This window comes from Coregonus clupeaformis, chromosome 10, assembly GCF_020615455.1.
Source record: "Coregonus clupeaformis isolate EN_2021a chromosome 10, ASM2061545v1, whole genome shotgun sequence".
In the NCBI taxonomy this organism is placed as follows: Eukaryota; Metazoa; Chordata; class Actinopteri; order Salmoniformes; family Salmonidae; genus Coregonus; species Coregonus clupeaformis.
The window spans coordinates 63,988,057-64,014,908 of NC_059201.1; the positions used below are offsets into that span (position 1 = coordinate 63,988,057).

General features: G+C 42.3%; 1 protein-coding gene across 1 annotated transcript in view; it reads left to right on the forward strand.

Annotated features, from left to right (window-relative positions):
- Positions 1–26,852, forward strand: part of LOC121562370 (receptor tyrosine-protein kinase erbB-4-like) — a 184,752-nt gene that overhangs the window by 59,254 nt on the left and 98,646 nt on the right. The window lies entirely within an intron of this gene.

The window sequence follows — 26,852 nt, forward strand, 5'->3', positions numbered from 1 at the left end:
TCAATGGTCTAAATTGGCTTCCTCTCCTTGTCTCGTTTCATTCATCTAAACTGATCTGAACACTCAGTTACTGTCAGTACAGCTGGAAACTATCTCTCATCTAGCCAGTTATGGCAGTTTGTACAGATCAAAGAAAGGAGACAAGGACAGGAAGGAAACCACTGGATAATATTGAGAATCTTCCTCTGACTCACCCAGAAGTCAATGAGACAAGGAAGCCACTTTAGACTACTGAGATTCTTCCTCTGACTCACCTAGAAGGAAAGGAGACAAGGAAGCCACTCTAGACTATTGAGAATCTTCCTCTGACTCACCCAGAAGGAAATGAGAGAAGGAAGCCACTTTAGACTATTGAGAATCTTCCTCTGACTCACCCAGAAGGAAATGAGAGAAGGAAGCCACTTTAGACTATTGAGAATCTTCCTCTGACTCACCCAGAAGGAAAGGAGACAAGGAAGCCACTCTAGACTATTGAGAATCTTCCTCTGACTAACCCAGAAGGAAATGAGACAAGGAAGCCACTTTAGACTATTGAGACAGATCCCTCTGAATCGCATAGCTGTGGTATAGTGCTCATTCACTCAGCAACAGGAGGTAAGGAACAGAGTGTACAGTGGTGTGCATCAAATGAACAACATGTTCCGTTGGTTCTATGACCCTCTGCCTGCAATCAAATTGAGTCATTGTTGATTGTCATTTAATAGTCATTAACAATTGTCAATGCACAATTACACAATTGGTAATCAAGCAATTAATTTCCTTTCTCTATGTGTTGGACCTCAACAAAGATTGCTTCACAGGTTCCATGTAATGGAATGGTGAACAAAAGCTTCAATTTATCACATTATTTTGATTGCTTTATTGTTCATTATACCTAATTGGCTGCTGACAGTGGAATAGTGGATGTTAGTGTAAAGGCAGTGGGTCCTGTATAGTACAGTGAGGGAAAAAAGTATTTGATCCCCTGCTGATTTTGTACGTTTGCCCACTGACAAAGAAATTATCAGTCTATAATTTTAATGGTAGGTTTATTTGAACAGTGAGAGACAGAATAATAACAAAAAAGTCCAGAAAAATGCATGTCAAAAATGTTATAAATTGATTTGCATTTTAATGAGGAAATAAGTATTTGACCCCCTCTCAATCAGAAAGATTTCTGGCTCCCAGGTGTCTTTTATACAGGTAACGAGCTGAGATTAGGAGCACACTCTTAAAGGGAGTGCTCCTAATCTCAGCTTGTTACCTGCATAAAAGACAACTGTCCACAGAAGCAATCAATCAATCAGATTCCAAACTCTCCACCATGGCCAAGACCAAAGAGCTCTCCAAGGATGTCAGGGACAAGATTGTAGACCTACACAAGGCTGGAATGGGCTACAAGACCATCGCCAAGCAGCTTGGTGAGAAGGTGACAACAGTTGGTGCGATTATTCGCAAATGGAAGAAACACAAAATAACTGTCAATCTCCCTCGGCCTGGGGCTCCATGCAAGATCTCCTCGTAGAGTTGCAATGATCATGAGAACGGTGAGGAATCAGCCCAGAACTACACGGGAGGATCTTGTCAATGATCTCAAGGCAGCTGGGACCATAGTCACCAAGAAAACAATTGGTAACACACTACGCCGTGAAGGACTGAAATCCTGCAGCGCCCGCAAGGTCCCCCTGCTCAAGAAAGCACATATACAGGCCCGTCTGAAGTTTGCCACTGAACATCTGAATGATTCAGAGGAGAACTGGGTGAAAGTGTTGTGGTCAGATGAGACCAAAATGGAGCTCTTTGGCATCAACTCAACTCGCCGTGTTTGGAGGAGGAGGAATGCTGCCTATGACCCCAAGAACACCATCCCCACCGTCAAACATGGAGGTGGAAACATTATGCTTTGGGGGTGTTTTTCTGCTAAGGGGACAGGACAACTTCACCGCATCAAAGGGACGATGGACGGCGCCATGTACCGTCAAATCTTGGGTGAGATCCTCCTTCCCTCAGCCAGGACATTGAAAATGGGTCGTGGATGGGTATTCCAGCATGACAATGACCCAAAACACACGGCCAAAGCAACAAAGGAGTGGCTCAAGAAGAAGCACATTAAGGTCCTGGAGTGGTCTAGCCAGTCTCCAGACCTTAATCCCATAGAAAATCTGTGGAGGGAGCTGAAGGTTCGAGTTCCCATACGTCAGGCTCAAAACCTTAATGACTTGGAGAAGATCTGCAAAGAGGAGTGGGACAAAATCCCTCCTGAGATGTGTCCAAACCTGGTGGCCAACTATAAGAAACATCTGACCTCTGTGATTGCCAACAAGGGTTTTGCCACCAAGTATTAAGTCATGTTTTGCAGAGGGGTCAAATACTTCTTTCCCTCAGTAAAATGCAAATCAATTTATAACATTTTTGACATGCGTTTTTCTGTATTTTTTTTGTTTGTTATTCTGTCTCTCACTGTTCAAATAAACCTACCATTAAAATTATAGACTGATCATTTCTTTGTCAGTGGGCAAACTTACAAAATCAGCAGGGGATCAAATACTTTTTTCCCTCACTGTATGTGTTCATTCTATATGCTGATTGTTTTACCAACCCACTCACACCACCCTGCTGTGGCAGACATACTACCAGAATGATCCCATGGGGGAATGTGCATCAACAGAATGGGGAATTAAAGGGATAGTCCACACAACTTGCTCATTTACCTCATAGTGATACTTATAAAATTACTCTATTGACCTGAGGACTCAGTTACCCCAAAATAAAACCTGTCTATTCGAGCATCCTCCACTCTCATTGTCTTTCACTTAACGATGCAAAACTATAGTGCCTGCAGAAAGTATTCACACCCCTTGACCTTATCCACATTTTGTTGTTACAGCCTGAATTTAAATGGATTAAATTGAGATTTTTGGAATTATGCTTTTTTTTTTTTTTTACAAATTAATTCAAAACGAAAAGCTGTAATGTCTTGAGTCAATAAGTATCCAACCCCTTTCTTATGGCAAGCTTAAATAAGTTCAGGAGTAAAAATGTGCTTAACAAGAATTTTGAAAATAATAATGGGCAAATGTTGCACAATCCAGGTGTGAAAAGCTCTTAACGACTTACCCAGAAAGACTCATAGCTGTAATCGCTGCCAAAGGTGCTTCTACAAAGTATTGACTCAAGGGTGTGAATACTTACGTAAATTAGATATTTCTGTATTTCATTTTCAATACATTTGCAAACATTTCTAAAAACATGTTTTCACTTTGTCATCTTGGGTGTAGATGGGTGTAACACAACAAAATGTGAAATAAGTCAAGGGGTATGAATACTTTCTGATGGCACTACATATCTTGATTAGATAAGTATTCAACCCCCTGAGTCAATACATGTTCAAATCATCTTTGGCAGCGATTACAGCTGTGAGTCTTTCTGGGTAAGTCTCTAAGTGGATTGTACAATATTTGCCCATTATTCTTTAAAGAATTATTCAAGCTCTGTCAAGTTGGTTGTTGATCATTGCTAGACAGCCATTTTCAAGTCTTGCCATAGATTTTAGGTGTATTGATACTCCATCCAAAGTGTAATTAATAACTGCACCATGCTCAAAGGTATATTCGATGTCTGTTTTCTTTTTACCCATCTACCAATAGGTGCCTTTCTTTTGCGAACCATTGGAAAACCTCCCTGGTCTTTATGGATGAATTTGTGTTTGAAATGCACTGCTCGACTGAGAGACCTAAGAGATAATTGTATGTGTGGGGTACAGAGATGAGGTAGTCATTAAAAAATCATGTTAAACACTATTATTGCACACAGTGAGTCCATGCAACTTATGATGTGCCTTTTTAAGCAAATTTTTACTCCTGAACTTATTTACGCTTGCCATAACAAAACGGTTGAATACTTATTGACTCAAGACATTTCACCTTTTCATTTTTTATTATTTTGTAAACATTTCTAGAAACATAATTCCACTTTGACATTATGGGGTATTGTGTGTAGATCAGTGACACAACGTCTCAATGTAATCCATTTTAAATACAGGCTGTAACACGACACAATGTAGAAAAAGTTACGTAAGCAAACCCAAATCTTTGGTTGCTGACACTCCAAGTTCATAGACTGCTTTCTAGGTATCTGTTATACTAGATGCATATAAATGCAATCATGTTTCATTCTAGGGAGATTACCCTGGGCAACTACACCCAAAGACACATCAATAATATACTATTTTAAGATTTAAGCACACACAAAAAATCTAAATTTTTCTCACCTGATAAATCAACAAAGGACTATATGGAGATATCAATGGCAATAGAAAAGAGGACATCTTCAGTCGGTTTTATAGGTCAACATTGCCAGCACATTCTTTTCCAAGGAACTCCCTATGGAAGTCAGTATAGTATGGAATAGACAAAGTACTGAGACTTTGCCTGGACATATTTATTTTATAGTTCTGCTTCAAGGCCGTATGTACTTCAGAGGAATTCTTGATGATTATTATTTCCGCACTGTACAAATAGACCCGAAACTCAAAACACACATACTTTCTTGCCTCGTGGGGAAAAAAACTGAATTGTTGGGCCCCTCTCTGCTTAACACGGTGCTCGGGATGTAATCTGTAAAATGTGCTGTAATTACACAAAGATCAAATGGGGGAGCCGCTGTGGCTAATGCTAATAGCCGCGCTCTCCTTCCTGTTGTGGGAGCGGAGCGTGATGGAGGGAGGAGTCCTCCATTAATAATGAATGGAGTGTCATCATTAAGAGGCTGAATGATTAAAACATCTCCCATCTTCAAATGCGCTGCATGCCGAGCTTTGCTGTGTGGAGAAAATATATCGCAGCAGCCCTGGATCAGCAAAGAGAGAGAGTCAGAGAGCGTGAAAAAAGGCACCAGCAGAACTAAGCATTTCGATGTTGTGTTTCTGTGTAGTGATACACCAAAGCAGTGCAAACTACATGCCCGTGTAACAATTAATATCCGCTCAGAAACCAAATCCTAGTTCCTCTGCTTCAATACACAGTCATGGACTTTTCATCGTTTTTTAACCCAGGGACACTTTCACACTCTTACAAGACATTATATAAGATACAGGTCATGTGATCGCTACACTCCTCCTCACTCTAGATCTGAATGGGCTGAGGAAGAACACATTTGATGACATTGCAAAAATATGACAGGTGACAATAACAATGTGACACAGAGAAAGTCTCAACACCTAGACAGCACCTGCACAGGGTATTCCCTCCCTCCCTCCCTCCCTCCCTCCCTCCCTCCCTCCCTCCCTCCCTCCCTCCCTCCCTCCCTCCCTCCCTCCCTCCCTCCCTGCCTCTTACAGCACAGCCAGATCATTCAGTTCTTTTCCTTTTTCCACTTTCCCAGCAGGCTCGGTGGCAATGCCCACGCTCAGATGTGATATTCGCCTCGGGGCGCCACACGGCTGCCATTGGTGCTTTAGCTCAAAGCCTTCTATCGGGGCTGCCCTGGAGCTTTGAGATTTGTCTCCATTAGTGGTCCCACATGTTTCAGGAGGCGGGGCCTAAATGATCTCTAACAGAATAGTAAAAGTCCACAGGGGTCTGGTGTGGAGCCGTACACCGTGTGTGTGTGTGTGTGTGTGTGTGTGTATGTGTGTGTGTGTATTGTGTGGGGGTTTGGCGGAGAGGGGGGTGGGGGGTGGGGGCTTAGGGGGCTGTGATGTCAGGGTTCACTGCCACTGCCACACAGATCACAGGTCAGATCACAGGTCAGACAAGGCTGAAGTGTTTTCAGTAGTTCATTACTTTTTTGCCATGTAGTGGTAGCTAGCTACAGGAACTACACACTACTATACTTGCAAAAATAAAATAAATACGGGTGAAGTAGTCAATCATTTCATAAATTTTTTGGCATCAGACTTGCCTAATTCTCACTTGAAACATAGTTTTTGGGTTTAATAGGCTAAATTACTCATTCTGTTAACATAATTATTGGGACATAATTCTCTCTCTCTCTCATTGCTCTGTTGTTCTCTCTCAGTTCTCTCTCTCGCTCTCGTTGCTCTGTTGTTCTCTCTCAGTTCTCTCTCTCGCTCTCGTTGCTCTGTTGTTCTCTCTCAGTTCTCTCTCTCTCTCTCGTTGCTCTGTTGTTCTCTCTCAGTTCTCTCTCTCTCTCGTTGCTCTGTTGTTCTCTCTCAGTTCTCTCTCTCTCTCTCGTTGCTCTGTTGTTCTCTCTCAGTTCTCTCTCTCTCTCGTTGCTCTGTTGTTCTCTCTCAGTTCTCTCTCTCTCTCTCGTTGCTCTGTTGTTCTCTCTCAGTTCTCTCTCTCTCGCTCTCGTTGCTCTGTTGTTCTCTCTCAGTTCTCTCTCTCTCTCTCTCGTTGCTCTGTTGTTCTCGTTCAGTTCTCTCTCTCTCGCTCTCGTTGCTCTGTTGTTCTCTCTCAGTTCTCTCTCTCTCTCATTGCTCTGTTGTTCTCTCTCAGTTCTCTCTCTCTCTCGTTGCTCTGTTGTTCTCTCTCAGTTCTCTCTCTCTCTCTCTCGTTGCTCTGTTGTTCTCGTTCAGTTCTCTCTCTCTCGCTCTCGTTGCTCTGTTGTTCTCGCTCTCTCTCTCGTTGCTCTGTTGTTCTCTCTCAGTTCTCTCTCACTCTCTTGTTTCTCTGTCATTCTTCAAAACACTCCATACCAAGGAGACTCCCAAGGCTCCAGAGGTGATTTTAGATTAACTACAAGCAACACTATGACCTAGAATGGATGGGGTAGAGAGACAAAGGATGTGTCCCCAAATGGCACCCTGTTCCCTATGGGACCTGGTCAAAAGTAGTTCACTATATAGGGAATAGTGTGCCATTTGGGACACAAACAAACACCTGGTGCAACTGGAGCCTCAGCACTTCAGGTTGGAAGGTCCAAAAGATGTATTGTGACAGGCTATAATTGCCTGTTCTAAAGGCCAACTTGTTTATCCAACCTACCCATGGGGTGTGTTTTAGTCGTTTTGACATTGGGATATATTGGTGTGTGTGTGTGTGTGGGACTATGCATGTGTGTGAGTGACTATGTGTGTGTGTGTGTGTGTGTGTGTGTGTGTGTGTGCGTGTGCTTGCATGCATTTCTGTCTGTGTGTCTGCATTTATTAGTGTGTTCAGTAGTCGACACTCCCGGGCCTCTCTAACCTTGCCTCGATCCATGTAGTCCCCTTCACTATAATAATAATAATATGCCATTTAGCTGTCGCTTTTATCCAAAGCAACTTACAGTCATGCGTGCATACATTTTTGTGTATGAGTGGTCCCAGGGATCGAACCCACTACCCTGGCGTTACAAGCACCGTGCTCTACCAGCTGAGCTACAGAGGACCACACAGTATAGGCTGGACTCCTCTACGACTGCCTCATTAATAACACAGACTCCTCTAGTCTCTCCTGTGGTCCAGTCATTACTAACACAGACTCCTCTAGTCTCTCCTGTGGTCCAGTCATTACTAACACAGACTCCTCTAGTCTCTCCTATGGTCCAGTCATTACTAACACAGACTCCTCTAGTCTCTCCTGTGGTCCAGTCATTACTAACACAGACTCCTCTAGTCTCTCCTGTGGTCCAGTCATTACTAACACAGACTCCTCTAGTCTCTCCTGTGGTCCAGTCATTACTAACACAGACTCCTCTAGTCTCTCCTGTGGTCCAGTCATTAATAACACAGACTCCTCTAGTCTCTCCTGTGGTCCAGTCATTACTAACACAGACTCCTCTAGTCTCTCCTGTGGTCCAGTCATTAATAACACAGACTCCTCTAGTCTCTCCTGTGGTCCAGTCATTACTAACACAGACTCCTCTAGTCTCTCCTGTGGTCCAGTCATTACTAACACAGACTCCTCTAGTCTCTCCTGTGGTCCAGTAGTCATTTTCTCTCCCTGCGACGGATTCATTAATGGGATGCAGAAGTGAGCAGAGCCAATTATTAGATGTGTGTCTTCCAATCTAAAGCGTCTCTCAGAGGAGACACGGAGAGATGAGCGGCAGAGAAATTAGGTGCACAGGAAGCTGAGGATAGAGAGGCACACAATGAGATATTATACAGTAGGGGAACGGGAAGTTGACCTCAGAATGACCCCACTGTATAGTTATAACAGGAAGAGAGGAACAGGGTTATATCAGTGTATAGTTAGAACAGGAAGAGAGGAACAGGGTTATATCAGTGTATAGTTAGAACAGGAAGAGAGGGACAGGGTTATATCAGTGTATAGTTAGAACAGGAAGAGAGGAACAGGGTTATATCAGTGTATAGTTAGAACAGGAAGAGAGGAACAGGGTTATATCAGTGTATAGTTAGAACAGGAAGAGAGGGACAGGGTTATATCAGTGTATAGTTAGAACAGGAAGAGAGGAACAGGGTTATATCAGTGTATAGTTAGAACAGGAAGAGAGGGACAGGGTTATATCAGTGTATAGTTAGAACAGGAAGAGAGGAACAGGGTTATATCAGTGTATAGTTAGAACAGGAAGAGAGGGACACGGTTATATCAGGGTCCCATGTAGCTCAGTTGGTAGAGCATGGCGTTTGCAACGCCAGGGTTGTGGGTTCGATTCCCACGGGGGGGCAGTATGAAAAAAAATGTATGCACTCGCTAACTGTAAGTCGCTCTGGATAAGAGTGTCTGCTAAATGACTAAAATGTAATGTGAAATGTATAATTAGAACAGGAAGACAAGGACAGGGTTATATCAGTGTATAGTTGGAAGAGAAGGACAGGGTTATATCAGTGTTTTCACCATTGATTGTATTTCATGCATTTATTCATCTTTCTATCTCTTTATCTTGCAATTTCTCTCTCTCTCCCTTTTTCTCTCTTTCCCATGTCCCCCTTTTATGATTTAACGATGGCTTTGCATTTACATACGCATGTGTGTACGTAGGTCCAGTGTGTGATGTACATGTCTGTACGGTACATGTGTGTATGTAGGTCCAGTGTGTGATGTACATGTCTGTACGGTACATGTGTGTACGTAGGTCCAGTGTGTGATGTACATGTCTGTACGGTACATGTGTGTACGTAGGTCCAGTGTGTGATGTACATGTCTGTACGGTACATGTGTGTACGTAGGTCCAGTGTGTGATGTACATGTCTGTACGGTACATGTGTGTACGTATACTCTTGAGGCAGGTACCCAAGCGGAGGTAGAGTCAGGGTAGCCATAACAGCAGGGGAGGAGAGGGACATGAAAAGAGACCTGCTGTTCGTCAGGCCTACAGGGGGACATTATCTCTCGCCTGAACTAGGAAGCTGAATACAGAGATCCTGGGGGTACTCTCCAAGCTGAGTATACCTTTATACAGAGCTCCTGGAGGGTACTATTCAAGCTGAGTACACTTACAGTATATAAAGAACTCCTGGGGGTACTACCAAGCTGAGTACACCTACAGTAGATAAAGAACTCCTGGGGGTACTATCTAAGCTGAGTACACCTACAGTATATAAAGAACTCCTGGGGGTACTATCTAAGCTGAATATACCTAGAACTGAGCATCAGCAGGGATACATTCAGCATCTGCAGGGATCTCCATTGGTCCATTCATTGGTCCTGTCAACAACTGGGCGTGTCCAAGTGTGGACGATCCACACAGGACAATAGCTGGATGCTTGATTGGTCTAAATGATGCTGCAGCCAGCGAAGCTTCCTACCATTTTATTGTGGAATATTTAGTTACAGAGCACATTATTGTGCAGGTATAGTACTGTCAGTACTTAGTGTATTCCTGTATGTATGGTGTTGTTTGAAAAGATTTGCTGAAGATTGTTCATGCAGTTCGTCATGGATGCAATATTCTATGAAAGTGACCCATTGGGGACAAGCAATTTACAGCAGAGAAAGGGGTTTAGTTTAGAGGAACCATTTATATTGACTGCTTGCTCTTTATTTTATTTTATTTTATTTAATCTTTATTTAAGCAGGGAATCATTTTGAGACCACGGTCTCTTTCGCTGATGACCCCTGCATGAACAAATCAGTAAACAACAGTTACACTATACATATCTATATACACATCAATTACACTATACACACATCAATTACACTATAAATGAAAAGCAAACACAAAACAGGAAATGCAAAACACAATCATATGAAACAAAAACATTCTTCAGTAAAAAGGCCCTCTAACATCCACCTGAATGTCCCTAAAGGCACCAACTCCACCAACTTTATCACGTTTCAGGAGAAGACCCAGATGCAGACAGTGTTGAAGTAACAAAAGTTTATTACAAAAACCGAGGCAGGCAAACGGCAGGTCAGGGGCAGGCAGAGGTCAGTAATCCAGATCAGAGTCCAAAAGGTACAGAATGGCAGGCAGGATCAGGGTCAGGGCAGACAGAATGGTCAAAACCAGGAAAACTAGAAAACAGGAACTTGAGAAAGACATGAGCAAGGGGAAAACCGCTGGTAGGCTTGAAGAAACAAAACGAACTGTCAACAGACAAACAGAGAACACAGGTATAAATACACTGGGGATAATGGGGAAGATGGGCGACACCTGGAGGGGGGTGGAGACAATCACAAAGACAGGTGAAACAGATCAGGGTGTGACAACTTTAATGAGTTTTGGAGATCATTCCACATGAGAGGCGCAAAAAAACTAAAAGCAGATTTCCCTAACTGGGTGGAGATTGAAGGGATCTCCAGGGTTAGCCATCCCTGAGTCCTGTCTGGTTAACTTACAGTGCATTCGGAAAGTATTCAGACCCCTTGACTTTTTCCACATTTTGTTACATTACATACTTATTCTAAAATTGATTAAATTAATGTTTTTCCTCATCAATCTACACACAATATCCCATAATGACAAAGCGGAAACAGGTTTTTATAATTTTTTGCAAATGTATATATATATATACGTATTTACATAAATATTCAGACCCTTTGCTATGAAACTGTAAATTGAGCTCAGGTGCATCCTGTTTCCATTGATCATCTTTGAGATGTTCTACAACTTGATTGGAGTCCACCTGTGGTAAATTCAGTTGATTGGACATGATTTGTCTGGTTAACTGATATGACTGAAGACGGTTTACATTTTTATACAACAGAAGTTTGGCAGGTCAATAATAAATGTAGTATTTTTTGCTTTCCCATAATTCATCTGTCTGTTATTTGTTTACCTCTGTGGCTTCCTACAACCCACACTGGCGAATAAGTGTCAAACGCCGCATTTAAGTGTTCTGGTTGGTCGATTGGTATTCCTGAGCGTTCGTCTCTTTGGCCGAGGCTTTTGTTTGCCCGTGGTGATTGGGGGGGCTCTAGTTCATTTAAATGCAGCGAGGCAATGACGCCGGTGGCTCTTATTAGAAGAGCAAGTCCATGCCTAGCTCCTTAAGTGCAGTGTGTGTCTCTAACTCCATTTTCATTTGCGGCCATTATTGAATTTAGCCAGCGCTTCTCATTCTAACATGATTGCATTTTGTGTCACCTCTAAAAACAAAGTCCCTGAGGAGTTATCCAGAGTTAGTGACAAGCATTGGCCGTATTGGCAAAGAAATTAGACAGGTGGAAGCAAAGTTTGAGATTGACACTTTGAGAGAGCATTGTGTTTTTTAAACCTGTTTTAAGGGTATCAGTGTGTTAGGTGTAAATTCAATTTGATTTAGATTGACTGGGTAAATTGTTTTCAGTTTACTTTATAGTGATACAGAGAGAGACACAGACACAGACAGACAGAGATGACAAGGCATTAATTTGGCCCTCCATCTGTCGAGACAGCTGAGAAAATAAAAGCATGCCACCCCCGCCCATCCTCCTTCCCTCCTCCCCTCCTTCCCTACTTTCAGCTCGCTGCCTTCACCACATCCCATAATCCTTTAATATGCGCCATTTTTCATCAGGATTCATTGCGAAACAATATCATTTGAGATGGCAAAATTTAATCAGGGGCCTTAAAACACAATTATGGTTATCAGGGCGGACAGTGGGTAAGTGGTAGACGGGGGAGGCCTCCCCCACACTGTCTGCATGCCTTGTGCTCCTCTTCTATCTGTCATACTGAACAATATATATTCTGGCTGGCAGAGGCTACACTGGAGGGAGACAGATAGGAGGAGAAGAGGACTCGGGAGACCTCCCCTGTTTTCACTCTATTCTGTTTAGAGACAAATATGTCTACGCCGTCTCAAGCTGGAGACTTTCACAGCTTTTTAAATGGGTTTGGTTTAATGAAGAAAGCTTAGAATTAGATTTGCTATGTGGATTTCATTGCCCCCTGGCACAATCCCTAGAAGGGGGACTGGGAACATTTTACTGTTTTAAAGGTCATTTCCTGCAATTCTATGTATTTTGACCTTAGGCCTATGACCAGGGTGGAAAAATAAATAAAAATGAAAACCACAGGTCAGGTGCATTCAGGATGCTTTGAACATTAAATGAACAGTCAAGTTTCGACCACTTTGTTACTTTGAGAAGAAAAACATTTTATTTTTATTTTTTTTGGGGGGGGGGGTTGAAATGTAAAGTATGCTAATAAAAATGTTTTACATATTTTTTAGATGGTTTGACACTTTATTCAAACAGTCATGAAATGAGATAGGGAGACAGGCAAATGCTAGAAACAGTGGGACGGTTAGAAGCAGGGATTGATCCCTGTTCTCAGGTAGAAAGCTGTATGTGACAAGTGCCAGTTATCACTACACAAATTATTTGATATTAATGGTTGATGTCAGAAGGTAACCAAATCATAGATTGCAATCTCCTTGTCCATAGACTGCTTTCAAGGTAAATTACATTTTGTAATCTCTTTAAAATAGGGCTGGAAGAAAACCCTGCTTGCTCTCCAGGAGGGTTAACCACCCGTCATCTATGTTTCCCAAGTGATGAGTGTTGGAAAATGTTCTTGTTATAACAATTAATTTCTCTAAATCACCCAACCTTCAAGAAAAATGTAATGAATATCAATATTCAGATGGTTTATGCCTACTAGTTGAATATCCCAGTCTTCATCTTACTGTACATAGACAAAATAGTATGCCTTTGTAAGTCCCCCTACCATCTCTGCCTAGCATGTGCACAATACAAAAATGTCAAAAACGTATTAAAAACTGTCCATGAATGACTGCAAAAATACATAGCCTCATATCATTCATTTTCAAGTAGGAATATCAGATTTCAAATATGTGATAACACGGGAAAAATTGGGAAGAAGTGGAAAAATACAAGTGTGTTGAATACCAGTAGTGTTGTTGCTGACACATTAATTACCCTGTATTTTAGCCCATTGTTAAGAATGAGAATTGTTCCACTGATTAGAATAGTCTCCTGAGTGGCGCAGTGGTCTAAGCTGTGCCACTAGAGATCCTGATTCGAATCCAGGCTCTGTCGCAGCCGGCCGCAACCGGGAGACTCATGGGCAGCGCACAATTGGCCTAGCATTGTCCAGGGTAGGGGAGGGAATGGCCGGCAGGGATGTAGCTCAGTTGATAGAGCATGGCGTTTGCAACGCCAGGGTTGTGGGTTCAATTCCCACAGGGGACCAGTATGAAAAATATATATACAGTCATGGCCAAAATTGTTGGCACCCCTGAAATTTTTCCAGAAAATGAAGTATTTCTCACAGAAAAGTATTGAAATTACACATGTTTTGCTATGCACATGTTTATTTCCTTTGTGTGTATTGGAATAACACAAAAAAAAACAGGAAAAAAGCAAATTTGACATAATTTCACACAAAACTAAAAAAATGGGCCGGACAAAGTTATTGGCACCCTTTCAAAATTGTGGATAAATAAGTTTGTTCCAAGCATGTGATGCTCCTTTAAACTCACCTGGGGCAAGTAACAGGTGTGGGCAATCTAAAAATCACACCTGAAAGCAGATAAAAAGGAGAGAAGTTGACTCAGTCTTTGCATTGTGTTTCTGTGTGTGCCACACTAAGCATGGAGAACAGAAAGAGGAAAAGAGAACTGTCTGAGGACTTGAGAACCAAAATTGTGGAAAAATATCAACAATCTCAAGGTTACAAGTCCATCTCCAGAGATCTAGATGTTCCTTTGTCCACAGTGCGCAACATGATCAAGAAGTTTGCAACCCATGGCACTGTAGCTAATCTCCCTGGACGTGGACGGAAGAGAAAAATTGATGAAAGGTTGCAACGCAGGATAGTCCGGATGGTGGATAAGCAGCCCCAAACAAGTTCCAAAGAAATTCAAGCTGTCCTGCAGGCTCAGGGTGCATCAGTGTCAGCGCGAACTATACGTCGAAATTTGAATGAAATGAAACGCTATGGCAGGAGACCCAGGAGGACCCCACTGCTGACACAGAGACATAAAAAAGCAAGACTACAGTTTGCCAAAATGTACATGAGTAAGCCAAATTCCTTCTGGGAGAACGTCTTATGGACAGATGAGACCAAGATAGAGCTTTTGGTAAAGCACATCGTTCTACTGTTTACCGAAAATGTAATGAAGCCTTCAAAGAAAAGAACACAGTACCTACAGTCAAATATGGTGGAGGTTCAAAGATGTTTTGGGGTTGTTTTGCTTCCTCTGGCACTGGGTGCCTTGACTGTGTGCAAGGCATCATGAAATCTGAGGATTACCAAAGGATTTTGGGTCGCAATGTAGGGCCCAGTGTCAGAAAGCTGGGTTTGCGTCCGAGATCATGGGTCTTCCAGCAGGACAATGACCCCAAACATACTTCAAGCACCCAGAAATGGATGGCAACAAAGCGCTGGAGAGTTCTGAAGTGGCCAGCAATGAGTCCAGATCTTAATCCCATTGAACACCTGTGGAGAGATCTTAAAATTGCTGTTGGGAAAAGGCACCCATCCAATATGAGAGACCTGGAGCAGTTTGCAAAAGAAGAGTGGTCCAAAATTCCGGGTGAGAGGTGTAAGAAGCTTATTGATGGTTATAGGAAGCGACTGATTTCAGTTATTTTTTCCAAAGGGTGTGCAACTAAATATTAAGTTAAGGGTGCCAATCATTTTGTCCGGCCCATTTTTTGAGTTTTGTGTGAAATTATGTCAAATTGGCTTTTTTCCTGTTTTTTTTGTGTTATTCCAATACACACAAAGGAAATAAACATGTGCATAGCAAAACATGTGTAATTTCAATACTTTTCTGTGAGAAATACTTCATTTTCTGGAAAAATTTCAGGGGTGCCAACAATTTTGGCCATGACTGTATGTATGTATTCACTAACTGTAAGTCGCTCTGGATAAGAGCGTCTGCTAAATGACTAAAATGTAAATGTAATAAATGAAGTAAATAGAGAATAAAATGTCCTGAAGGCAAGATTACATAAATCAGCCCCTACACCCCGACCAAATTATTTCTCTATTTTCTAGAATCAAACGTACACTTTTGGGTTCACAATCTGTTTGACAAAATTATTTTCATAGTTACAAATCAGACCACCCAATCAAACTTCCCTGCTAAAACACACTGTAGAGCTGTCTGCTGCCTTTTCGTTGTCACTGCCTAAATGCCAATCACCAAACGAGGGGACTAATTCAAGTGTGGATTAAATCCACTTTAGTACATGCTGACAAAAGGCTGCATTCTGCAATAGGGACGGGAGTAACAGCAACCTCATTTTGTTGACAACATTTGACATAAAACAGTGCTACCATGCTGCTCTTGTTACAGTTTTATAAAATCAGCGGAGAACGTTCTGTCTCTCAATTCAGCTCCACTCTAATCTTCAGGGGCATTTCTTTAAAAACATGCATCCAACGATAGAGGTTCCACTCGTGACGTTAAATTGCTCCGATTTCAAAAAACGATTTGGAGCACAGTTGAAAACTTGACGCACTAATGGACTAATTAGAAGAATAAAAGCAGTCGTTTTCAATGCGTGAGATATGAGGTCAAGAGGTCAAGAGGCCGCGAGAGCGTGAGAAGAGGGTCAAATGTCTCACGGCCAGCTGCCTGACAGTTGGCAGCTCTGGACAGGTCATCCTGTCCCATAATGTTTACCTATTAAAGTGTCTTCAGGTGTGTTCTGCAGTGCTGTAATATGTCCACAATGTGTGTGGCTTAGGTCTTAGATTGATATCTGTCAATCAATCAGCTGTCAATTTTTGTCACTTATATGGCATAACCTTTTGGTGCTTTTCTGTTCTCTCCCAGTGTGGGAAATCATTGGCCATTTTGGATTGATATTCCTTCCTTTATGTCCACAGTAATCGGATTCAATTTATTCCGGCTATATTGTGGCCAGCTACATTATATTGTTAAATGGTTATTCATTGGATTGGATTGGAGTGGTTTTCAGTGAAGCTGTTACTTTCACATTAGCCTCAGCATTCTCTTTAGCTAAACATGCTAGGAAGTACAGAGTGGTTATCGATTAATGAGGCTAGTTTCCTTTGGGACTAGTTGCCTCCTATTTATTAATGAGACTAGTTTATTATGGGACTAGCTGCCTCCTATTTATTAATGAGACTAGTTTATTATGGGACTAGCTGCCTCCTGTTTATTAATGAGACTAGTTTATTATGGGACTAGCTGCCTCCTGTTTATTAATGAGACTAGTTTATAATGGGACTAGCTGCCTCCTATTTATTAATGAGACTAGTTTATTATGGGACTAGCTGCCTCCTATTTATCAATGAGACTAGTTTATTATGGGACTAGCTGCCTCCTATTTATTAATGAAGCTAGTTTCCTTTGGGACTGGCTGCCTCCTGTTTATTAATGAGAGTAGTTTATTATGGGACTAGCTGCCTCCTATTTATTAATGAGGCTAGTTTCCTTTGGGACTAGCTTCCTCCTGTTTATTAATGAGACTAGTTTATTATGGGACTAGCTGCCTCCTGTTTATTAATGAGACTAGTTTATTATGGGACTAGCTGCCTCCTGTTTATTAATGAGACTAGTTTATTATGGGACTAGCTGCCTCCTGTTTATTAATGAGACTAGTTTATTATGGGACTAGCTGCCTCCTGTTTATTAATGCGACTAGTTTATTATGGGACTAGCTGCCTCCTGTTTATTAATGAGACTAGTTTATTATGGGACTAGCTGCCTCCTGTTTATTAATGAGACTAGTTTATTATGGAACTAGCTGCCTCCTGTTTATTAATGAGACTAGTTTATTATGGGACTAGCTGCCTCCTATTTATTAATGAGACTAGTTTATTATGGGACTAGCTGCCTCCTGTTTATTAATGAGGCTAGTTTCCTTTGGGACTAGCTGCCTCCTGTTTATTAATGAGACTAGTTTATTATGGGACTAGCTGCCTCCTGTTTATTAATGAGACTAGTTTATTATGGGACTAGCTGCCTCCTGTTTATTAATGAGACTAGTTTATTATGGGACTAGCTGCCTCCTGTTTATTAATGAGACTAGTTTATTATGGGACTAGCTGCCTCCTGTTTATTAATGAGACTAGTTTATTATGGGACTAGCTGCCTCCTGTTTATTAATGAGACTAGTTTATTATGGGACTAGCTGCCTCCTGTTTATTAATGCGACTAGTTTATTATGGGACTAGCTGCCTCCTGTTTATTAATGAGACTAGTTTATTATGGGACTAGCTGCCTCCTGTTTATTAATTAGACTAGTTTATTATGGAACTAGCTGCCTCCTGTTTATTAATTAGACTAGTTTATTATGGGACTAGCTGCCTCCTATTTATTAATGAGACTAGTTTATTATGGGACTAGCTGCCTCCTGTTTATTAATGTGACTAGTTTATTATGGGACTAGCTGCCTCCTGTTTATTAATGAGACTAGTTTATTATGGGACTAGCTGCCTCCTGTTTATTAATGAGACTAGTTTATTATGGGACTAGCTGCCTCCTGTTTATTAATGAGACTAGTTTATTATGGGACTAGCTGCCTCCTGTTTATTAATGAGACTAGTTTATTATGGGACTAGCTGCCTCCTGTTTATTAATGAGACTAGTTTATTATGGGACTAGCTGCCTCATTCCTGCTATGCCTTGGCTACTGTACTTTCCAATTTCCACTTGGAATGAAGCACCATATTGAGCATGTATTCTAAGTAGCATGGTACTGTCATATTGAAATAGCCCTTTTTTTCACATAGCTGGGTATTTTCTGGGTGCGTCCCAAATGGCGCCCTATTCCCTATATAATGCAGTACTTTTGACCAGAGTCCTCTGGGCTCTAAAGGGAATAGGGTAACATTAGGCTGATTTGATGCAGCCTCTCTGCCAAAGACTGTATCACGACTGAGTGTCATGTTTTATGCTGTAAATGTAAATGCACACTTCTCCCCTTTTAACTTCCTCCTCACATTGACAGACACAAATGGGCCCATAGTTTGGGATGCAGCCGAGCGATGACCACAGATTCCACTCACACACTCCTCTGTGTCTAACGCAGAACAAACTTCTCTCCCTCCCTCTCATTCTTTCTTTCTCTCTCTCTCTCTCTCTCTCTCTCTCTCTCTCTCTCTCTCTCTCTCTCTCTCTCTCTCTCTCTCTCTCTCTCTCTCTCTCTCTCCTTCCCCCTCTCTCTCTCCTCTCTCTCTCCTTCCCTCTCTCCCTCTCTTTTTTGGCTCTTTCCCTTGACAGAGCCTTTGTGGACGATTATTTGGAGTTGAACTGATGCAACACTGCTATTCAGGTCATTCCCCACTGTGAGATGAAGGCGGTTTTACATTTGAATGGAGAGAGTGTGTGTGTCTTATTCCCTATATACTTTAACAGACACAGATTGGATACTACAGACGCCATTGTTATGGATTGTTGTACTTTATATGTTTTTGAGTAGAATTTGGGACAGGAGATGCAAAGTAAAGTTTCGAAGTAGGACTGCCAATGGATATCTACCTTTATGGATCAATTGAATGTGTTCAATATCAATTGGGGCAGCAGGTATCCTAGCGGCTAAGACTGTTGGGCTAGTAACCGAAAGGTTGCTGGTTCGAAACCTTGCGCCATCTAGGTGAAAAATCTGTCGATGCACCCTTGACCAAGGCATTTTACCCTAATTGCTCCTGTGAGTCGCTCTGGATAAGAGTGTCTACTCAATTGTAAATGTAATGTTTAGGCTCCTAGTTACTGTGGGGTTCTGCGTCTAAGTAGACATGGATGCCAATGCAATAGAGTCAGAACATGATTTGTCAAACAGAGGAAGTGATTTAATATTTAAAGACCTTTGGTGTTACAGGATGTTCTTTCCCCAGAGTCCTAGAAACAAATATGTCTTAGAAGTTATTCTCCACCAGAGTAGACTATCTCTTTATTGACTCAGCAGTTAACCTCCACCAGAGTAGACTATCTCTTTATTGACTCAGCAGTTAACCTCCACCAGAGTAGACTATCTCTTTATTGACTCAGCAGTTAACCTCCACCAGAGTAGACTATCTCTTTATTGACTCAGCAGTTAACCTCCACCAGAGTAGACTATCTCTTTATTGACTCAGCAGTTAACCTCCACCAGAGTAGACTATCTCTTTATTGACTCAGCAGTTAACCTCCACCAGAGTAGACTATCTCTTTATTGACTCAGCAGTTAACCTCCACCAGAGTAGACTATTTCTTTATTGACTCAGCAGTTAACCTCCACCAGAGTAGACTATCTCTTTATTGACTCAGAAGCTAATCTCTTTATTGAGCATCGTTTAACGCCAAGGAAGTCAAACCCATTAAAAGAGAAATACTCCTCTCAATACGCTTCCCCCTAGAGCTGGAATCATTTTCCCTCTCCAAGTCACACATTTGTTTTCACTTTGGTTCCATCAGGCCCATTGGATTCTCTTAAAGAGGTTGCACTCTAAAAAATGAAGACAGTTTGTTTCCCGCACTCCTTCGCCCGCCCCCAACACACTCAGCACCGTACTGCTGGCTGTCAGAAGTGTGTCACAGCCCCGTGCGGAGGCCAAGGCACTGATGCATTGAGATTACTCACCAGAGAACCGGCAGGTTTCAGGGCACACACACACACACACACACACACACACACACACACACACACACACACACACACACACACACACACACACACACACACACACACACATACACACACACACACACACACACACACACACATACACACATACACACACACATACACACACACACACATACACACACACACACACACACACACACACACACATACACACACACACACACACACACACACACACACACACACACACACACACACACACACACACACACACACACACACACACACACACACACACACACACACACACACACACACATGCACATACACACACACATACACATACATTACACACAGAGGCATACAGTACACACATGCAGGTACGAACACACACACAGACCCCCACCACCTCCATCTCCACACACACCCCACTTCCCCCCCTCCACACACTCTCCTTACTTAATTTATCCAATCTATACCCTGTCTGTATTTTTCATAACCCTGCTCTCCGCTCCCTCATTTATATTTTGGGAGAAAGTGCAAGGTAGTTCCTCAGGGCTCTGAAGAAGAGGGTTGATTAATAGGAACTTAAAAGGGATTCTTTAAAGGTAAAGCTGTAACTTAAGTCCTGAGCTATGCCTACAGAATGCTTTGGCTTGATGAAACCAAGACGTAACATGGCGTTCTGTGGGTGGCCGGCTGTGCACGGGTGTGAGACAGGGTGTGGTATTATTTTGCTTGAATTGCATTTGTGGGGGTGATGGGTGGTGGGGGGGAGGGGTTCTCTGAGTGTGTGTATGTATGTGTGTACGTTTGTGTGCGTGCGTGCGCATGTGTGTGTGTGTTCGCACTTGTTTATGTGTGTCTGTGTGTATTTTTCCCAGTGTGTTTGTGAGGGTTCAGGAAGACAGTGATCAGCCAGCCATGGAAATGAATGATATTTTCCTCCCTGTGTTCTCCTGTACTCAGCAAGTGGCCTCATCACACAGGGTGACAAACTGCTTTCCAAGGAAACATCAAGCCAGGGAAAAAAATAGGAGGGAAATGCTGATGATAGGTCTTTACCCAGTGATCAACAGTGTAGAGACATGTGACACACCTCTTGGGACTAGGGACCAATAAATGCTAGCTCACACAGGCTAATAGCTAGTGCATTTATCACTGTTACACAGCCTTATTTATCAGCCTAATTTTTTTTTAAACACAGGCACATACCAAATATCACCCTATTCCCTGTATAGTGCACTCTTGGACGAGAGGTTAGCGCTGATGATGATGATAGCTCATCAAGTAACTGATTGACTTTTTCCAACATCGTAGAATAATAGTGAAGACATCAAAACTATGAAATAACACATATGGAATCATGTAGTAACCAAAGAAGTGTTAAACAAATCAAAATATATTTTATATTTGAGATTCTTCAAAGTAGCCACCCTTCGCCTTGATGACAGCTTTGCACACTCTTGGCATTCTCTCAACCAGGTTCACCTGAAATGATTTTCCAACAGTCTTGAAAGAGTTCCCACATATGCTGAGCACTTGTTGGCTGCTTTTCCTTCACTCTGCAGTCCAACTCATCCCAAACCATCTCAATTGGGTTGAGGTCGGGTGATTGTGGAGGCCAGGTCATCTGATGCAGCACTCCATCACTCTCCTTCTTGGTCAAATAGCCCTTACACAGCCTGGAGGTGTGTTAGGTCATTCCAGATGGGATGGCGTATCGCTGCAGAAGACTGTGGTAGCCATGCTGGTTAAGTGTGCCTTGAATTCTAAATAAATCACAGACAGTGTCCCCGGCAAATCACCCCCACACCATCATACCTCCTCCTCCATGCTTCACGGTGGGAACCACACATACGGAGATCATCCGTTCACCTACTCTACGTCTCACAAGACACGGTGGTTGGAACCAAAAATCTCAAATTTGGACCAAAGGACAGATTTCCACCGATCTAATGTCTGTTGCTCGTGTTTCTTGAACCAAGCAAGTCTCTTCTTATTATTGGTGTCCTTTAGTAGTGGTTTCTTTGCAGCAATTTGACCATGAAGGCCTGATTAATGCAGTCTCCTCTGAACAGTTGATGTTGAGATGTGTCTGTTACTTGAACTCTGTGAAGCATTTATTTGGGCTGGAATTTCTGAGGCTGGTAACTCTAATGAACTTATCCTCTGCAGCAGAGGTAACTCTGGGTCTTCCTTTCCTGTGGCGGAAAGGAAGACCCAGAGTTTCATCATAGCGCTTGATGGTTTTTGCAACTGCACTTGTTCTGCATTGACTGACCTTCATGTCTTAAAGTAATGATGGACTGTCGTTTCTCTTTGCTTATTTGAGCTGTTCTTGCCATAATATGGACTTGGTCTTTTACCAAATAGGGCTATCTTCTGCATACCACCCCTAACTTGTCACAACACAACTGATTGGCTCAAACGCATTAAGAAGGAAATAAATTCCGCAAATTAACTTTTAACAAGGCACACCTGTTAATTGAAACCTCATGAAGCTGGTTGAGAGAATGCCAAGAGTGTGCAAAGCTGTCATCAAGGTAAGGGTGGCTACTTTGAAGAATCTCAAATATAAAATATATTATAATTTGTTTAACACTTTTTATTCCATATGTGTTATTTCATAGTTTTGATGTCTTCACTATTATTCTACAATGTAGAAAATAGTAAAAATAAAGACAAACCCTTGAATGAGTAGGTGTGTCCAAACTTTTGACTGGTACTGTAATATATATATATATATATATATATATATATATATATATATATATAGAGAGAGAGAGAGAGAGAGAGAGAGAGAGAGAGAAGGAGAGAGAGAGAGAGAGAGAGAGAGAGAGAGAGAGAGAGAGAGCGAGAGAGAGAGAGAGCGAGAGAGAGAGAGAGAGAGAGAGAGAGAGAGAGAGAGAGAGAGAGAGAGAGAGAGAGCAACGTAAACATATGTTTCCCATGCCAATAAAGCCCCTTAAATTGAAATTGAATTGAGAGAGACTGAGGGACTGAGAGACAGAGACAGAGAGAGAGAGAGAGAGAGAGAGAGACATTGATTCCAAGCACAATTAAACAACAGGGTTTCAAGGTTTGGTTTCAAATACAATTCCCGTTTGTTGACTACTCAACTAAATGTCAACCAAAATGTAGTTGTTGATTGGATGTTGACGTCAGGCCTTTGTCTGGTGGGTGTACAGTCACTGCTATGAGAACCCTTTCAGCATTAGACATCAAAGATAGCCACTGATGTGCAATACCAGGGATAAAAAGCCCTACAATAACATGCATCATTTAGCATTGTAATGATTGTTTTTGATGCAAAGCGAACAGGGGACGCTACAACCCACCACCGCACCGACTGTTAAGATAACATGATCCAAACCTATGCCACGTAGCCACACAAAGAATAGAATCATCAAGAACCTCTTCATTTATTTGTGTTCTGAGATTTCAAAGGATAACAAGTGTTTGGAAGCAAGCCATCATTCAACAGCCAATGAATAATGTCCTTTGAAGCCCTGAAGGCCCATGGGCTTACATCGTGCAATTAGGTGGGATCTGAGAGAAACGCCTACTGCTGATTCGCTCCCACAATCCCCTCTCTAACGGCCTGTGACTCAAAGATCCCTATGGACCCACATTGGTCATGTAGGACGCAGCAACTCAATGTCCTTGTCAGTCAATAGCCCATGTACAGTAATGTACTGTAAACATCCATCAAGAAGGTCAAATAATGTTTACAGCAAGCAGGTAGATAGTGAATGGATGGTCTGGGGTCAGGTAGATAGTGAATGGATGGTCTGGGGTCAGGTAGATAGTGAATGGATGGTCTGGGGTCAGGTAGATAGATAGTGAATGGATGGTCTGGGGTCAGGTAGATAGATAGTGAATGGATGGTCTGGGGTCAGGTAGATAGTGAATGGATGGTCTGGGGTCAGGTAGATAGATAGTGAATGGATGGTCTGGGGTCAGGTAGATAGATAGTGAATGGATGGTCTGGGGTCAGGTAGATAGATAGTGAATGGATGGTGTGGGGTCAGGTAGATAGTGAATGGATGGTCTGGGGTCAGGTAGATAGTGAATGGATGGTCTGGGGTCAGGTAGATAGATAGTGAATGGATGGTCTGGGGTCAGGTAGATAGATAGTGAATGGATGGTCTGGGGTCAGGTAGATAGTGAATGGATGGTCTGGGGTCAGGTAGATAGATAGTGAATGGATGGTCTGGGGTCAGGTAGATAGATAGTGAATGGATGGTCTGGGGTCAGGTAGATAGATAGTGAATGGATGGTGTGGGGTCAGGTAGATAGTGAATGGATGGTCTGGGGTCAGGTAGATAGTGAATGGATGGTCTGGGGTCAGGTAGATAGATAGTGAATGGATGGTCTGGGGTCAGGTAGATAGTGAATGGATGGTCTGGGGTCAGGTAGATAGTGAATGGATGGTCTGGGGTCAGGTAGATAGTGAATGGATGGTCTGGGGTCAGGTAGATAGTGAATGGATGGTCTGGGGTCAGGTAGGTCTGGGGTTTTCAAGGCTCTCCATGTTTCCTCTCTTTACCTTTTTTTCTTTCTTTCTTTCTTTCTTTCTTTCTTTCTTTCTCTCTCTCTCTCTCTCTCTCTCTCTCTCTCTCTCTCTCTCTCTCTCTCTCTCTCTCTCTCTCTCTCTCTCTCTCTCACTCACTCACTCACTCTCTCTCGCTCTCTCTCATTCCCCCATCCCTCTCCCCTCCCTCCCCCTCTCTCTCTCTCTCTCCAAGGTGATGGGTTTTACAACTACCTCATCAATCAGCGATGGTATGAGGCGGTGCTCGCCCCCAATGAAGAGCTGGCCATAGATCTCGCCCTTTAATGGATAGATCGAAAAAGGAGGGCAAATGGCGAGTCTGCTGTCGGTCCGTAACAAACGGCCCTCCGATACTGCCTCGTCAATGCCATAGGAGTTACTGGCCCGGCCCCATGGACAGAGAAATGGAGACTTTCAGAGTTCATCCCTATCTCACCCTCAGACTCTTAAAACTGTTTCTCTACAGTGAAAGGAGACTATTTTGGCATTGGCTAATGGGCTGCTGTCATGGAGGTTCTGCACATGACTAACATCCTCTCTTCTTTCTCCTCTCTGCTATCTCTGTGGTTTCTGATATTGTGTTAGATAATAATGTAGATGATCTTAGAAGACAGTCATAGAATCTTAGAAGACATCCATAGAATCTTCGAAGACATCCATAGAATCTTAGAAGACATCCATAGAATCTTCGAAGACATCTATAGAATCTTCGAAGACATCCATAGAATCTTCGAAGACATCCATATAATCTTAGAAGACAGTCATAGAATCTTAGAAGACATCCATAGAATCTTCGAAGACATCCATAGAATCTTCGAAGACATCCATAGAATCTTCGAAGACATCCATAGAATCTTAGAAGACATCCATAGAATCTTAGAAGACATCCATAGAATCTTAGAAGACATCTAGAGTAATTATATTTATATGAGGACAATGTGATGGAGAAGTTCTACGGAGGCAGCAGCATCAACAATCCAGGGAGAATCTAATCGACATAATTTCGCCACAATACTGAATATCCTCCTGACTATTCTCCATTGAATCACACTCTATTATTGAATAAGAGACAAACACCCTGAATATTTAGGCTCCATGCGTACCGTTGTAATTGGTACAGAATGTTCTCTTATAACAGTCTTATACATTTACATGTAAAACATCCCTTTGATAAAATCCTTCTTTGTGAGAGGTGGTATTAGTAGATGAAATTGCAATGATAGACCATCCCCAGCGAGGGAGACCGTCGGCATGTCAAATGCTTTGAAGAAAATTGAGTTGATCTTTTTCCACAGGAGAGTTCCTTGTTTTAATCATACTATTTCCTTCACAATGATTAGCTTCCCCCACTTCCCCTCAGTTTCTAAATATCTGAATACGCTTCCTCTTTATATTTTCATATGCTGCTAATCTGTTCAGAGACTATATAATACTGGTGGAGCATGTTTCCTAATCCAGCCCAATCTGGATTATCATTTCAGATTATTTTCATTAACTATGACAAGGGTGTTCCCAGAACTAGGGTCATCATGGATGATACACACACACACACACACAGATGCACAAACACACTCACACACACACACACACACACACACACACACACAAACACACGCACATAGAGACGTGTGCACGCACACACACAGATGCACACACACACACACACACACACACACACACAAACACACATAGAGACGTGCGCGCGCACACACACACACACACAAACTCTACTGTAATCTTGAGCCTCATCCAGAGAGGAACTACTTGATTGATTGAGTCCAAATCCTGTAATTGACTTGCACATTGTCATATAAAGACAGTGATATATTCATGCTTATATAACCAGATATGGGTCACAAAGGGAAATTACTATGCGGTGTCCGTGAACAAATCCCTGATGTGTAGTGCGTAAGGGATTATAAATTGTTATGGTTCCCCATGCAGACATCTGGTGAGGGCAATAACCCTCCGACAGAAACATATTATTGCTATTAATGAAATACCGTAAGAGGTGGGTTTGACCCAAAGCCTTCCTTTATCCGCTGTGTGTCCTTCTTTCTGGATCCGGAGTAGGTCACGGGGAAAAGTGCATTTTCTAGGGAATTGATTTGGTGAGGATACGTCTCTTTGTAAATGGAGGGGACGCTTTGTAGGTGTAGCATGAAAGGATATCAACAATGGCCGCCTTTCAGAAGCAACAGTGGCACGGAGGGATGCTGAGTCACTAAACACTACGTAACAGGATGGAGCAGTCCAGTGACTACTGCTGGAGGGTGAGGCGGTCGCCAGGCGTGCCTGCACATTATCCTTTGTGACCTGGCCTGCCTACCTGGCCTTCAGACCGCAACACACGTTTACCTTTTCACTTTGAGTCAATAGTTTCCATCTGCAGGGATTTGAAATAAAGAAATGCATAGCGTAATCAGGAGTGGTCATGAGTAACCTTCATGCATTGATGTGCTGCTCTAACA